Below are 14124 nucleotides of genomic sequence, written 5' to 3'. Positions count from 1 at the left end.
TTCACAGAATCGCATGTTCTACCCTTTTTAAAGATGGGTACAATTTTTCATGTTTTTCCAGTCACCTCAGACTTCACCTGACTGCCATCACTTTTCAAGTATCATAGAGAGTGACCTGGCAAATAGATCAGCCAGTTCCCTCAGGACTCTGGGATGCATCTCATCGGGTCCCATAGACTTACATACATTCAAGTTCCTCAGGGGGTCATGAACCTAATTTTTAGTTACAGTGGGAGGGACTTTGCTCCCCCAGTCCCCATCCTGCTGTCCATCTACTCAAGAGGTGTGGGAAGAGAGGTTGCCTTTGAAGACTGAGGCAAAAAAGTTGTTGGGTACCTCAGCCTTCTCCTCATCCATTGTTACCAGTTTACCAGCATTGCTTATTGGTGTGGGACACTTCCTTTGAAATTCATGCATATCTAGTAAGTCAGAAAAAAAAGGTGGTTTTCTATGTGTGGCTGAGATACCCTTGCATTTGCAAAGGTATATAAGTGCTGGCTAGCATAACTGTGGTTATTTTGTTAAACTGTTGTTCATTCAGTAAATACCCTGAAGCTTTCAGTTGGAAAATTTTACAAGTTATACAAATTTTAAAGGAAGAAACGAGTAAGCACCTGCTGCTTGTGTTGTTGTACCATGGCAGTGTCTACCTCCTTCACTTCCTTCTGAGATGGCAGTTTAAGAATGCTTATCACACTTTGCTGAACCCATATTCCTTGCTAGTAGCATGTGAAGCTGGGCATTTCCATCCTGCATTAGGTTGGACTGCTTTGAACCCTGGGGAGTGTTTCAGATAGTCAGCCAAGATTCTGTCTTGCATGGTCACATGTTACTAACCTCTTTGTAGGCTATTCAACGTGATGAGCATGTGAAGTACTTAGTAGTATCCACCTTGCGAAATTTCAACGAAAATTATCCAATCCAGGCATAAACCTCTATGTCTGGTGCTAAAGCATTTGTATGGCAGAATGGGAAGGATTGTTTGGGAACCCATTTTAAAAGCTTGTTTTGACTGAGTAAGGTTTTACAGGACTTGATAATTAGATGTAGTAATAAAAGTATTAACAGTGATCTCTTGAATTAGTCTGGTAGTTCCTCAGAGTTGAGGATATGACTTCTTTTTTTCTTCCCAGTTGTGGTATATTCAGGTTAATACTTAATCTGTGTTTTAAAATAATAGATCTCATCCACTGATTTTGCAATTATTCTTTCAGGTTGCAAATAAATTTAGAGTTCTGTTCTTTTTCAGGCAAATGACCACTCAGAGTTGTCATTACTTAAAAAAAATACCAAACCAAACCAAGCTTCAAAACAATTACAAGAACAAACCCATCAAAACCTCCAAACAACAAAAGAAAAATAGAAAATCCCAGCTGAATGTTTCAGAGACTATTTTAAACTTAAAAATAAATGATGGTAGAGTTTCACAATTTTTGCTTAAGAGTGGATAATTTACTGTTCCTGGCACCAAACAGGTGATAGAATTACCCAGCATTTTTCTGTAATACTTGAAATTATGAACTTATTAATGTCTTCAGACAGTATAAAGTATACCTTCACATACATAAGGCATACACATGCACACAAATGTTGGATGGAAGCTCTGTCTTGATTATGTTGAGCCAGGGGATGGATGTCTCAAGAAACAGCACCAACAGTGACATACATAGCTTTGGTTCTTTTCATTACAGAACATAAGCTGGGTGCCTGGCACAGATTCTTCAAACTTAAGTCCCATGAGGAGTGATTTTTACAAAAATAAAAAAATTTTCCTGAAAAAAATTCTCAGAGTTCTTCCTTACTTTACTTGTGAACTGGTGACTTGGCATGAGCTTTCAACGTGGAAAGCATTCTTGTGATTGCATTCTGCATTGATTGAGGGAATCATTCACCTGATTTGTGTCCAGCATCATTCAGTGTCAATAAACACTGCTCCTGAAGCCACCACGGCTGTGATTTTAATGGTCAGAATATTTTAGTAATGTTTATTGGAATTTTAGCATCCAGAATAATGATGGAGGCAGTTTATCATATTATTAATGTTAGCAGTCCAGTTATCTTCAGAGAGATGCAGTACACATAACATTGCATGTCTGTACAGAGGTTGTTGCTTAAAAATATGAGCAGCTTAACCCATCCAGTTCTTGTGGTGCAAAGTAAATCTAATAAAAGCATTTTAGTCTATGTGAGACATAGCTAATGTGGACAGGAAATCGTTTTGATCATTTTACACAGTGTAACTATACCACGTGTTTGGAATAAATATGTGATTTATACAGACACAATTGCTTTTTATGTCCTAATGAGAAATGTTAAATATGTTAGTATGACTTGGGGCTTGACACATGCTCTAAAGACTATGTATGATGCCAAACAACCAATTATCTCAGTGCATTATTCCTCAAAAGCCTTGACATGGGTAGGGTCACCGTATATTTTAAAGAGATCGCAATGCTAAGTTATAAAAAGGATGCTACAAATCACAATACTTTGTTAGATCTTCCTGCTGCACAATGTATAATCAGGTCCTCAGACTTAAAGAACACTAATGAGGATTTAAAGACCCAGCGGGGAATGTTTAGCAGTCACACACAGTTCTATCAAATGCTTTTGTAAAGGGCACCTCTGATGCAAGGTGGAGTTCAAAAGCAGGTAGGATTGTATAGTTTTGTTGTATAGCTTGGTGTAATACTTCTGTGTATTTCATTAAGAACAGCAGTAACTTGCAATGTGCTGGGGCTTTGGCAGGTGCTATTGTTTGGCCATGACTTTACCAGTCATGAAACTAGCCAAGAACGGTAATGCACATGGACAGGCTGTATTGCTGCATTTTCAGCAATAGAGTAGTGACTGAGGGGAACAAATGAAGAGGCTCTGAAGGTATTAGTTGAAGTCCATGCTAAGCTGTAGATGCTGTGTGCTGACCATCTCATTTTTCTCTGGAATAAATGTTAGGAAGTGAAGTACTGCAGAACACAGTGGCCTACCTAGCTTAAGGTCCCTTTTTGGCAGTGATCTGTACGAGATACTTGGCAGAAGAATGTCAGTTCATTCTGGAGTGCAGCTCTTGAGACTGGAATGCTATGATTTAGAGCTGGTTTAACTTTCATGTTTTTGGCACGTATTATACTTAAAGAAAAGACATATAAATATGAATGTGACTGTTTTCTATTAGAGCAAATGACCATCTACTTTATCTACTTCCTCTGCCAGTAGTCAATAACAGATGCTTAGGGAAAGGATGTAGCAAGGCTGTTGTGGTATTGCCCCAGTACATCTTCCAAGTTTGCAAGAAATCTAGGGCACAGATACTTCCATAGCCAGAGATTGTGTCTTTATTTTCATGCTTGATAGATAGCTCTTCATAAACAAATTTGTAGAAAAGTCCAATTGTTTTTGGATGAATTTCCAGCTCATCAGACAAGCAGACATGTCAAGAGACCAGTTTCTCTCTATGGTGACGTCATGGCTTCCAGTGCAAAACCCCTGGATCCCAGTTAGCAGGAGGTGGAAGCAGAGACATGCTATAAAGGATGAACACAGAAATACCGTGCAGGCACAGAAGGGGTGGTGTCTGGAAAGCTAAAGCTCATCTGGGATTCAGACTTGCAGGGAATGTCAAAGACAACAGGAGCGACTACCCCTACATCAGTAAAGGGTTGGGCAAGGAAAATATGGGTCAGTGGCTGAGTTATTGACAGTGAACACTGACAATGCCAAGGTACTTTCCTTCTCTGTATGAGCCTTCACCTGCATGGCCTTCTCGCAGACCTCTGTGGTTACTAACAAGGTTCAAGAAGCAGAACCACCAGTCATGAACGAGTGATTATCTGAGAGGACTCAACCCACACAAGCCCATGGGAACCACCTGGCTGCATTCATGGGTACTGAGGGAGCTGGCTGATGTCCCTGTGGCACCCTTCTCTACCATGCTTGAAAGGTGCTGGAGACCATGGGAGATCCCTGATGACCAGATGAAAGCAAAGGTGTGCTCCTCTTCAGATAAATCCAGAAGGGCTGTCTGAGGCCCTACAGACTGGTCCATGTTAAAATAAATCATAGAGTGAGTCATCAGGCAACAGACTTCTGGGCACCGTGAAGGAGAGAAAGGTGTCTGGGAACAGTGAACATGAAATTACCCAGGATAAAGCATGCCTGACCCACCTGATTGTCATCTACAGTGTAAAGTGACTGGAGTACTACTTGAGGGTAGAGAATTGAACACCGTTCACCTCAGCTTCTGCAAGGCTTTCGTTGGTGTCTCCAACAATGTTCTTGTGTCTGTTACAGTTATTACAGCCTGGGTGGATGCACAGTCAGATAGGCAAAAACCGACAGGATGAGTGGGCTCTGGGGGTACTGCACAGTTTGTAGCTGTGTGTGGTGGGAGAATGGGAGACAATGCATTGAAAGCAAGAGGTTAAGGCTGTGTGTGAGAAAAACCCTTTTTTCCCCTCAGTTGGGACTGTTACCTGATTGAGCAGGTTGTGCCATCTTCATTCTTTGAGATTGTTAAGACCTGACCTGACTGGACGCAACCCTGAGCAACCTGCTCTGACCTCGTGAGTTGCACCTGCTTTGAGTGGGAGTTTGGACTAGAGAGTCCTGAGATGCCTTCCTACCTAAATTATCCTGGCATCCTAAAAAAACCCAAAACCAGATTGGCTATGGCATTCAGTGTTCCCCCAGTTTTTCCATGATATTTCATGCTGTAAAATGATGTGTTATAAATTGATTATTCATTATCTTGTCCTTTGCTTAGACACACACTCAAGTATTCTTTTTGTAATCTTAAATTTAGTATATCTGCCTAGTTTGATTGGCTGAATATGGCAAATTTGAGATCTCTGCATTTTAAAGAAGTTATAATGGAAGTTCAAACCATCTGTTAATGTAGTACTATATGTACTACTTATATATCTCTTTCTGATGTTTTTCTATGGTTTTTATGACTCTATCCGTGTTACTTAAAATACTCTTTAATCTTGAAGTCTACAGTTATTTTAATTATTGGCAGTAATTTTGTTTCCTGTGCAGTGTACTTCTTTTTTAAGCATGTTTGAAGAATCATAGTTTCTCTCAGAATCTGGGAAATGTGTGTTGGCAACATTTAAAACTCGTTAATTGGAAACTTTGAACACTTAATTAGAATTGCCTTTAAAGGGAACCCTCATTCCTCCGTAAGTTATTACTTGTAGAATCCAATTTGACAGTTTTGTACATAAGCATTTTGGTCATTCTCTTTTGGGTAAGTCAGTATCTCATGTGAGTAGTCAGATATCAGCTTCTATCTAAGTTGATGTGAGCAGTCTGAGAGCAATATGTATTATTATTATTATATATTATATTATATAATTTTCCCACATATTTGGTGGATATGTACAAATTCTTATTTGTGAACTACGGTGCTTTATAGTTCATTCACTAAGTGAACAGGAGTCAGTTTTCCCTTTTTTTGAAATGTACTGAGTACTACACACCAGCTTTAATATTAATATTTTCCCAGGAGTTTGCACTGAAACCTGTGGGGAGCAGGAAGCCTCAAACTGTTGTTAAATAGAACAGAGATTGAGTTGGGACAGGGTGTTAAATGGAAGTTTCATCAGAGCTTACACCCTTTCTTTTCACATGTCAAAATAAGCAGTGAGTTTATGAGAAGCGTATAAAGCAATTGCCGTTCCTCCACGTGTGTGTAAGGTGCTGTGCAAAAGATACAGGAAAAGGTGATGGAATAACGCTCAGTTTCTGGCGAATAATCTGACTTTTTCATCTAAGTATGCAATCACTCAGCTTTATTTAATTATTCCTGTGGTATTTTGGCCTGCATATGAATCATGTGATCTCTGTATGTGCTCTTGCTAACACGGGCACTCTGTGCTTCTGAGGCAAAGACTGCAGTCAAGCTTTTCCTAGCAGCTGGAATAGGGCCATTGAAAGAAAGCTTTTGGTTTCATCCCCACTGCCTGTTATCTCTCTGACTTTGTATGTGAGCTGTGACAGTTTCTGAGGCTCTGTGAGAACCATCTGCGCACCTCGCGGGTGTGTCCTACAATACCTGGCATTGGAGGGTGCAGCTGCACACAAGCATGTCCTCCTTCTCCCCAGGGCTGCTGTCCATGTAGCTGGCAGCATGACAAGCTGAGCTGGAAATGAGCAACTGACTTCTGGGAATGAGGTTCTTGTATGCATGCCATGTACTGCTCTGTCTTAAATAGTAAAAAATTCTGAAGAGTTTTTAAAAATTGCTTATGAACAAAGCAAATATGAAGTGAAAATAAGGCTTAACTGAAATTCATGAATTTTAGTGGTTACGAAAGCTGGTTTTTCCTTGTTTCCTTTTAGTTCTGCCTGTATGTCAGAGCTCCCAGATCAGTGAGAAACACTTCTGCTTGGTAGAAACAGTATCAGCTGCTTGACATTTTTGTGGCTTGTTTTCTGGAAGGCACTAGGCATATTCAATGTTGGCATAACCTTATATTACTCTTACTCAGAGGATACCATTTGTAATGTCCGTGATTTATAAGAAGTTGGTTTTTGGCCCCGACAGTCAATTTATCACTATATGTTATGCTAGGGGAGGGAACATGGCACCTGGAGGAGCAACAGTTTTCTCCCTCATCTGAAGGGTTGGGTATGATCCACTGACCAGTCCTGCAACCACGGGGCAGACAGCATTGTTGGTAGTGTGTTTGGTTTCTTTGAAACACAAGATGGCAAGGGCCAGCATAATTTCTGGAGTAAATGATGATGCCCAGGCCTATGAAACCGCCTATGCAGTTGTTTCAGTGCTGCCTCTGGAGCTTTGCGATCGCAGAGCTGAAGGCACTGTTGTTTTGAGGTGGTGGTCCCTTTGGACTGCACGGAGTGATGGTGCAAAGCAGATCCTGGCGTCTTCTCTTCTTGGCAAAGAGCAGTTATTTTTGGCATGCCACATGACATCTCATGCGTGGATTTTGGACTAAACTGTGGCTACTGCTACATGCTAAATATTCCCATGTTGTATCTGTCTTCATGGAAGCAGACTTTGCACGTTGGCAGGTGGGGGGAAAGTGTGCCAACCAGCAAACTGTGCTTTCAGCAGATCATTTTCTGACCAGCGCAGGTACAGTCAGAATTCAGAGTAAAATTTTAGTCACTGTGTATTTGCTGGTAAGCTCCTGAGCAACGCCACTCAATGTTAATTTGCTCAGCAAATACAAAATAGTCATAATTTAGACAATTAACAGATACAGGAAGATTTTGTCAGATGATAGAATTATTCCACTGGCGATTTATTGATGTCACATACTCTTTCTAGCACCAGAAGTTATTTAAAAATGTCTCTTGACTTGAGACTTACTTTTTGATTTTGATTTAGGCTTTGATTTAAGCTTTTTGTGAAGACAAAGGACAGGGGACCTCTTGAATGAAAACCTGACCTGAAAGTGTTTTTGCTAGCTCTTCGTGTAACTTCTTTTTCTCAGTTTTAGTAGTGGAGGCAACAACCCGCTTAATAATAAAGGTAACCTTTATTTAGTATGTGCTTCAGAAAATTTGATCAATGTAGGACTAGAAAAATTCTTTTACATTTCCTGTTACAATTTTTTTTGGCAGGTGGTGAGGTTTGTTTTTAATTTTAAGCCTCATTCTTCAAACTCCTCTTTAAACTCTTCTCCAAACCCAAGGACAATTGTCATAAGATAGTGGAAAACTACTTTGGAAATTGAGCAGTAGTGTTTTAAAACCACTTGTCTTATAATAGTGGTCAAGGAAAAGTGATAATCTAGGTCAATTAGCAGGTTTTTTTTTTGTCAAAAAGTCATGCATTTCCACTTGATAGTAGTCTTCACTACTTGTCTGTACTTCAAAAACCCAAAGGAGAAAGTATCAAGAGTTTATTTTACTATAGTGTGCCATCGAGTATTCTGAAAAAATGTCTTTTTAAATAAATCCAGTGTAAAGATAAATGTATAGTGCATGCTTTTTGCACGTCTACCCCTTTCTTAGGTATGCATCTCTCCTAAATGATGGCTCTTTTGGCTCTCCTTTGCTGGTTTTTTTTGGGCGGGAGAGGGAGGTTGGGCTTTTTTCGTAAAGCGGAACTTTCAAGGGTAAGGCAAAGAAAATCCACAAATACTTAAGGAATCCATTGGTATTCACAAACCCTCAAATATTCTGTGAATGTTGTATTAGAGGGAAAACAATGAAGCCATTAATGTTGAAAAAAGTTAAAGGAGAGTCTCTGGTGTAAGTGCTGTTACTTGTAACATTGTGTCTGAACCCCTACTATTGGAAGGATCAGTAATTCTTTGTGGAGACAGCTAAAACTGGCAGGAGAGGAGAGCTGATGTGAAGGGATTTTAAGCTGTTAAAGCTGACAGGGTTGCCTGCTGAGTCTGAGAAATAGCAGATTGGCCTCTAGTTTCCAATGCACTTGACACTTCTCTGTCACCTGGAAGCTGACCACATCTCTTTGGTTCTATTTATATTCCCTAAAACTAATTTAAACCCAAACTAACAAAAAAGACTTTAGCAGCAAAATTTGAGATCTTGTTTCTCTTCACTGAATATTGTCTGGACTTGAACTCTTTCCCTGGAGACAGATTTGTAAAAATACATCAAATTACAACATAGCTGTGTCCTTAGGCATTTGAATACTTCATAACCTTGGAAAGCCTGCTGTCTTCAAAATCAGTATTATTTTCTTCCAAGAGATGACTAGGAATTCGAGAAGCTTGTGTTGCATGTGTACATCTTTGTACTGGTAGCAATGGGATACAGCTGGACACGGTCTGGTACATCAGATGAGGATCTGAGCAGAACAGCATGAGCTGAAGGCCAACCTTTGCATGTGCCTCTTGGGCATTGACAGAATCAAGTCTCAACTGCTGTTGAGGTCTGAGCTCTACCTGGCACACACAATTGTAATGAGACCACACTTGGAGGCCTTCCTGGAAAGCTTAGAGCTGTGATGCCTCCCTCTTCACTGGATGCCATGCTGATTCATGTCCACTTCCCTACTCACTAAAGGAATTTCATTGTGAATTGGAACGAACTCAAATCAACTCCTGTTTCAGATGAAAACAGTATGGATGCTAAGGCTTTACTTCACTTTTTTATCAAGAAACTGTTGTGGCTTTCCTGGATGCATCAGTGAATGCAGCCTATACTTTTCTGGTGAATTTGACTGGAAATTCAAGTTCAGAGTAAAATGAAGAACTACCAGAATCTGTGCTTTCATAATGAACATTTCACACAGCTATAGACATAATTACATATGATGAAGATCTTACAGCAAGACATGGGCTGTTACCCTCGATTCCCTGGCAGAATTCCCAGTTGAGTGATTATCTTCTAGCCTCATAAACCTACTTTCATTCTATGGGATAGTTGTTTCCTCCACTTTTTGGAATGAACTGTTCTCATGCATACTGTGACAATGTTACATCTGCTTCATCCTAGAGAGAACTGCATTGAAGTGACCAACAGATCTAACACTGTATGTTATATAAAGGTCTTTAGGAAACTGAGGTGGTTGACAACTGAGTGATTCTCCTTGGCTTCCTCTCTCAAAGGACTTCATGAGAGATGGTAATCTTTCATTCTGTTATCCCTTGAAACAAAGAGAAAAAACAGTTTCATGCTTTGGAAAACTAGTCATATCCTTAAAAGATTCTGTCATATCTTCAAAAACTTTGCCTTGAGTGGATCACTTCAGATTTTTTTGCCCTGATGTGTTATGCTGTCTCTTGCTTTGACTGATTAATAACTTCACTGTAGTAAAGTGTATTGAGAGTAATATGAATTTAGGTATATATGTTCAGAAAAATCAACAAGATAATCTTATTGATAGGGCATATAACTGACATAAGTTACTTCATGATTACTTCAGTAATGTTTCTAAGATATCTGTATAAAAAAGGAAGACTTAAACGTTCATGTTTATGAGCTGTCAAGAACATTGTTATAACAAAAATACTCCAGATTTTTGAGCCGTGAAATAAAAATATAATGATGAATTAAGAAATTATTGCGTGTGCGGAAAACTTGTGTTAAAATAATAGAAGATGAGGCAGGTAAAGTTAGACGTTATAGCTTTGGGACAGAAAGACTGCCTAAGGGTTTTTCTTTGCTCTCAGCTGTTAAAACATACTCCCTTGAACATGAAACTTTTATTGTAGCTTGAATGTTGAATTTGAGACTGCTCCTCCCCCAGCTGATATTTCATTTCTCAAAATGAGAGTGTGTCATGTTAAAGTTAAGTTTGTGCAGAAAAGTGAAGGAAGAGTTGGAATAAAGTTGGGCCTGAGCAGAAGGGAGGAGTGGGTGGAGATGTTTGGGTTTTGTCTTTATTTCTCACCGTCAAAGTCTATTTTAATTGGCAGTAAATTAATATTCCCCAAGTCAAGTCTGTTTCGCCTGTGTCGGTACCTCATAAATAATGTTTTTGTCTTTATATCGGCCCTTAAGCTTTTCTATATTGTGTTCTTCCCCTGTCCTTTTGAGAAGGAGAGTAATGGTGACTCGGCGGGCATCTACTAGACAGCAAAGGTCAAGCCACCAGAGTTATGAAGCTTTGAATTATCAGCAGAATGTTATAGGTCATCATGGGAAAGGCAGAACCATCCGTGGCTTTATTTTGCCAGTATGCAACTCTTCAGTGTGACTAAGTAAGCCTGTAACTTTCATTAGTGACAGCAGTAATTAGCATCATCCACCTTGCCTCTGTGTATTGCTTGTGTTCATGAAATGGAACAAGAGGAGGAAGGAAGGTAATGTTTGTCAGTCCATGCAGGAAGTGTGAGGTCTAAGTTTTCTGGTTACTCTGAAGCCTGAGCTCACTGCTTTCTTCCTGAGGTGGCATGGAGTTGGACCTATCATACTTTAGTACTGAGCAGCTCGATGGGAAAATCTTGGAGAGTGGGAGAGACAATTGTGATGTGGGATGGGGACGTGTGGTTTTGTGTCATCTTGTGCTTAGAAGAGATTATGAACGGAGTTTAGGGATGTCTTTGGTGGTGTCTCAGGACAGGAGAGTGGTTGTGCCACCAACTCCTCTGTGATTGTTAAAAGTTTGCAGTGTGATTCTGAATATTTATGGCTTGGTCAAATTAAAAACTTGGCTATAAAACCTTAACTCTTCTTGTGGATGGAGCCAAATGTCATAATAGTGTAATTAATAATTAAATAAACACTACTGGATGCTGTGGGGGGTGGAGGTGTTGTATAAGGATGAGATAATTACTTTTTGGTTTTTTCTTCCTTTAAAGTAGGCAAAGATGAATTTGATTAAAAGTTGCAGCAGAAAATCATCCTCATTAAGAAAATGCTAGTTATGGTTACAGTGGTGCTGTACTGAAAATGTAGGCCTTTTAAGAGGGGGGAGATTCTGGTTATTAAACTGATTGCAATAGCTTCTCAGAAGAAGAGCTTGTAAGCTTATCTGCCTTCGGTAACAACAGCTCTAATAGCAGCTGCCTGTACGGACCTAGGTATGATTTGTGTTTTTAATTAATGTTTCAAGGGACTAAATGTCTGAAAATGATTAGTGAAAGGCTCCAGTGGATGGCACTGAGAAAGAGTGCGATCTCTTTTAGGATGAATTACTTATCCAAGAGAACAGATGTTCTGGTAAGGTCATGCAGTGTTTGGCTTCATTATATGCCCAGTTTAGGACCTACATTTGCTGTGTGCTTTACCTAGGTGGGTAACTGGAGTACACCAGGAGGGTTGAGGTGGGAGAATAGAGAAGGAAGGACTGTCACACGAATTTAGGTAACCTTCACCTGGGGGATTTTGGGAGTGGAAGTTAGCTACCACAATTGATGAAGAGGATTGAGTGAGCCAGGAAGGGGCTGTGGCTTGAATAATTCATTGATTCAATATATCATATCAGCAGTCTCTGCGGGTGGGTCTCATGAGTGTCATCAGTTAACGTGGGGCACTGGAGCAGCCTGGCCTCACTCAGGTGTGGATGCTCCATCTGCTTGTCTGACCTTAGAGGCTCCTGGGAGAATTCAATTAACACATTCAGCCTCTGTGAGAATGAGTCAAGCCCCTTTGGCTTAGGTGACAGCCCACTGAATGCAAACCTCGGCAATTACATCCTATTTGCTGCATGGCTTTGAACATACTGTAGTGCAAAACTGGTTATGGCAGGAGAGCGCAGTTGGGAAAGATCAGCTTTCTAGGGCTGAACATGTTATCCCTGTGTATAGCACACAGACTGGAACTACTTGGCAGTGGCCCCCCAGGATGTGTCACACAATGTACTTCCAGTTATAAATGCAGGAGGGATCAAATAGTTTGGAAAGAATTTACTCCTGTGATTATTGCTACTCTGAATTATGAATTGCCCAAAAGCCAGAGCTGTTCGCAGCCAGAGCATTTGCTCTTCAGACCAGCACTTGAAAGGTTGCTTTTAAGAAATAAGATTTTTAGAGAACAAAAGGGGAAGTGAATACTATGGAAATTTAGTTAAATGTAAATGTGTTAAATGGTACATGAACTAGTCAGGTTTTCATGATTTATCAGTTCTAAACTTCAAAGGCTCTGGTTAGCTTGCATTTTTAAAACTAATGAGTTTATCACAGCCAGTGGGTAAAAATGGTTCAAGTATATCAGCTGTAAATTGGTACAAAGCACTAAAAGGGACATTAGCCTCTAATCAGATTCTAACAGTTCATTAAACCTGCCTTTCCTCCATGGCGCTTTGTCTTCCCCCCTCCTTCAGCCTGTGCCTCCTGTGTAAGCTGGCCTTGTCCCTTTGCTCAGGCGGGTAAGACTTCCTCAGGGACACTATGCAATATCAGTTCATTCTTCTTTGTCTATGAGCTAAACAGCCTAAGGGATGCTTCGTGATGGTGTATTCCTGATCTTGCTATAAAACTCAGCTGTGCTTCCTATAAATCAAGAAAGGAGAGGACCTGCTTTTTCTTGCAGAATAGGCACTGGGGGAGCCAGGAATGCCACGCTGGGTCCTGCCTTCTTCACCCCACAATGGAGCTCAGTGACACTTGAGATCTGCTGCTAATAAGTAAACAGTGCACTGCCCTTCCTGGGAAGAAGGATGTAAAGCCAAGAGCAATTTCATCCAGCTTCTTTGTGGCATTGAAGACCCTACTGCTTTTTGTCCACCTCATGCCTCAAACACTGAATAAAGATCAAGTTGCACAAAATTATTTGCTCAGAAGACATAGGAAGAACTTTTTTTCTAAAAAATACGGTAGATGCACAGAAGAAGCGTAGCATGGACTGGGATGTCTCAGTAGCTTGAGTGGTCTTCATTCACACGTTTGAACGCAGAGGTGTTCCGTTGAAAATGACTTGTTTGATCTGAAATTTTATAACTTAAGCATTTAGAGCTTTTTATCAATTACCTAAATCTACTTTTAAAGGAAAAAATAGGGATTGCATTTGCTTATCTGCTTCGTCATTGAGTTCCTGCCTGCCCTGTAGTATCAAACCATGCAGAGTTCAAAGTGAGGATGACAGGGATTTTAAACAGGTCATTTGCTTCTACTTGTGGCACCATGTTTGAGCATGGGCATATCAGTTTCCCTGCTTTTCAACATGTTATTTAAATTACAATAAATACAAAAGTAAACAGCTTCTGCAGTGCTTATATCCCTGAAAATGAAAGTCCTGGGATGGGGTGTATCAGGAAAAAAGGAAATGTTTAAATTTAAATTTTTAAAATGTGTTTTGGAAGCTTCATTGGGACAGACCATTTTCCTTAAAATTCCTCTGCAGCAACCATGATAAGAAACAGGCATATGACATACTCCTTATGAATAATGGCACCACGCAGTGCTGAACAGATCTGCTGCCCATGAAACACAGGGGAAAAGTGTTTTTTTCCATTAAGGTGCAGTTACTGAGGAGTACAAGGTACCAGAGTAGAGATGAGTTTCCAGTTTAGAGTGCTGACTTCCAAACAGGGCTGCATGTAAATAACTGACTGTGAATGAGCCACTTTTAAATGATATGTGCTGTAGTTTCGCTATTTGAAAAATAGCTGTGGCATCTCTGTGTTTCTGTACCACTGACCCAAGGTGTCTGGATTTGTAAGGTCAGGTTCTAACTTGCAGGATAAAATGTCTTTTATTGTCTATATGTTATCCAAACTAAATGACAGCTAAAGGT

At 40.1% G+C, this 14124-nt stretch overlaps 1 protein-coding gene across 7 annotated transcripts in view; it reads left to right on the top strand.

Annotated features, from left to right (window-relative positions):
* The window catches only part of KLF12 (KLF transcription factor 12), a 241587-nt gene that overhangs the window by 80490 nt on the left and 146973 nt on the right, over positions 1 to 14124 (top strand). The window lies entirely within an intron of this gene.

This window comes from Pseudopipra pipra, chromosome 2, assembly GCF_036250125.1.
Source record: "Pseudopipra pipra isolate bDixPip1 chromosome 2, bDixPip1.hap1, whole genome shotgun sequence".
NCBI classification, from domain to species: Eukaryota; Metazoa; Chordata; class Aves; order Passeriformes; family Pipridae; genus Pseudopipra; species Pseudopipra pipra.
Note: the sequence above shows the minus strand (reverse complement) of the source record. Positions and strands in the feature narration are given on the sequence as shown.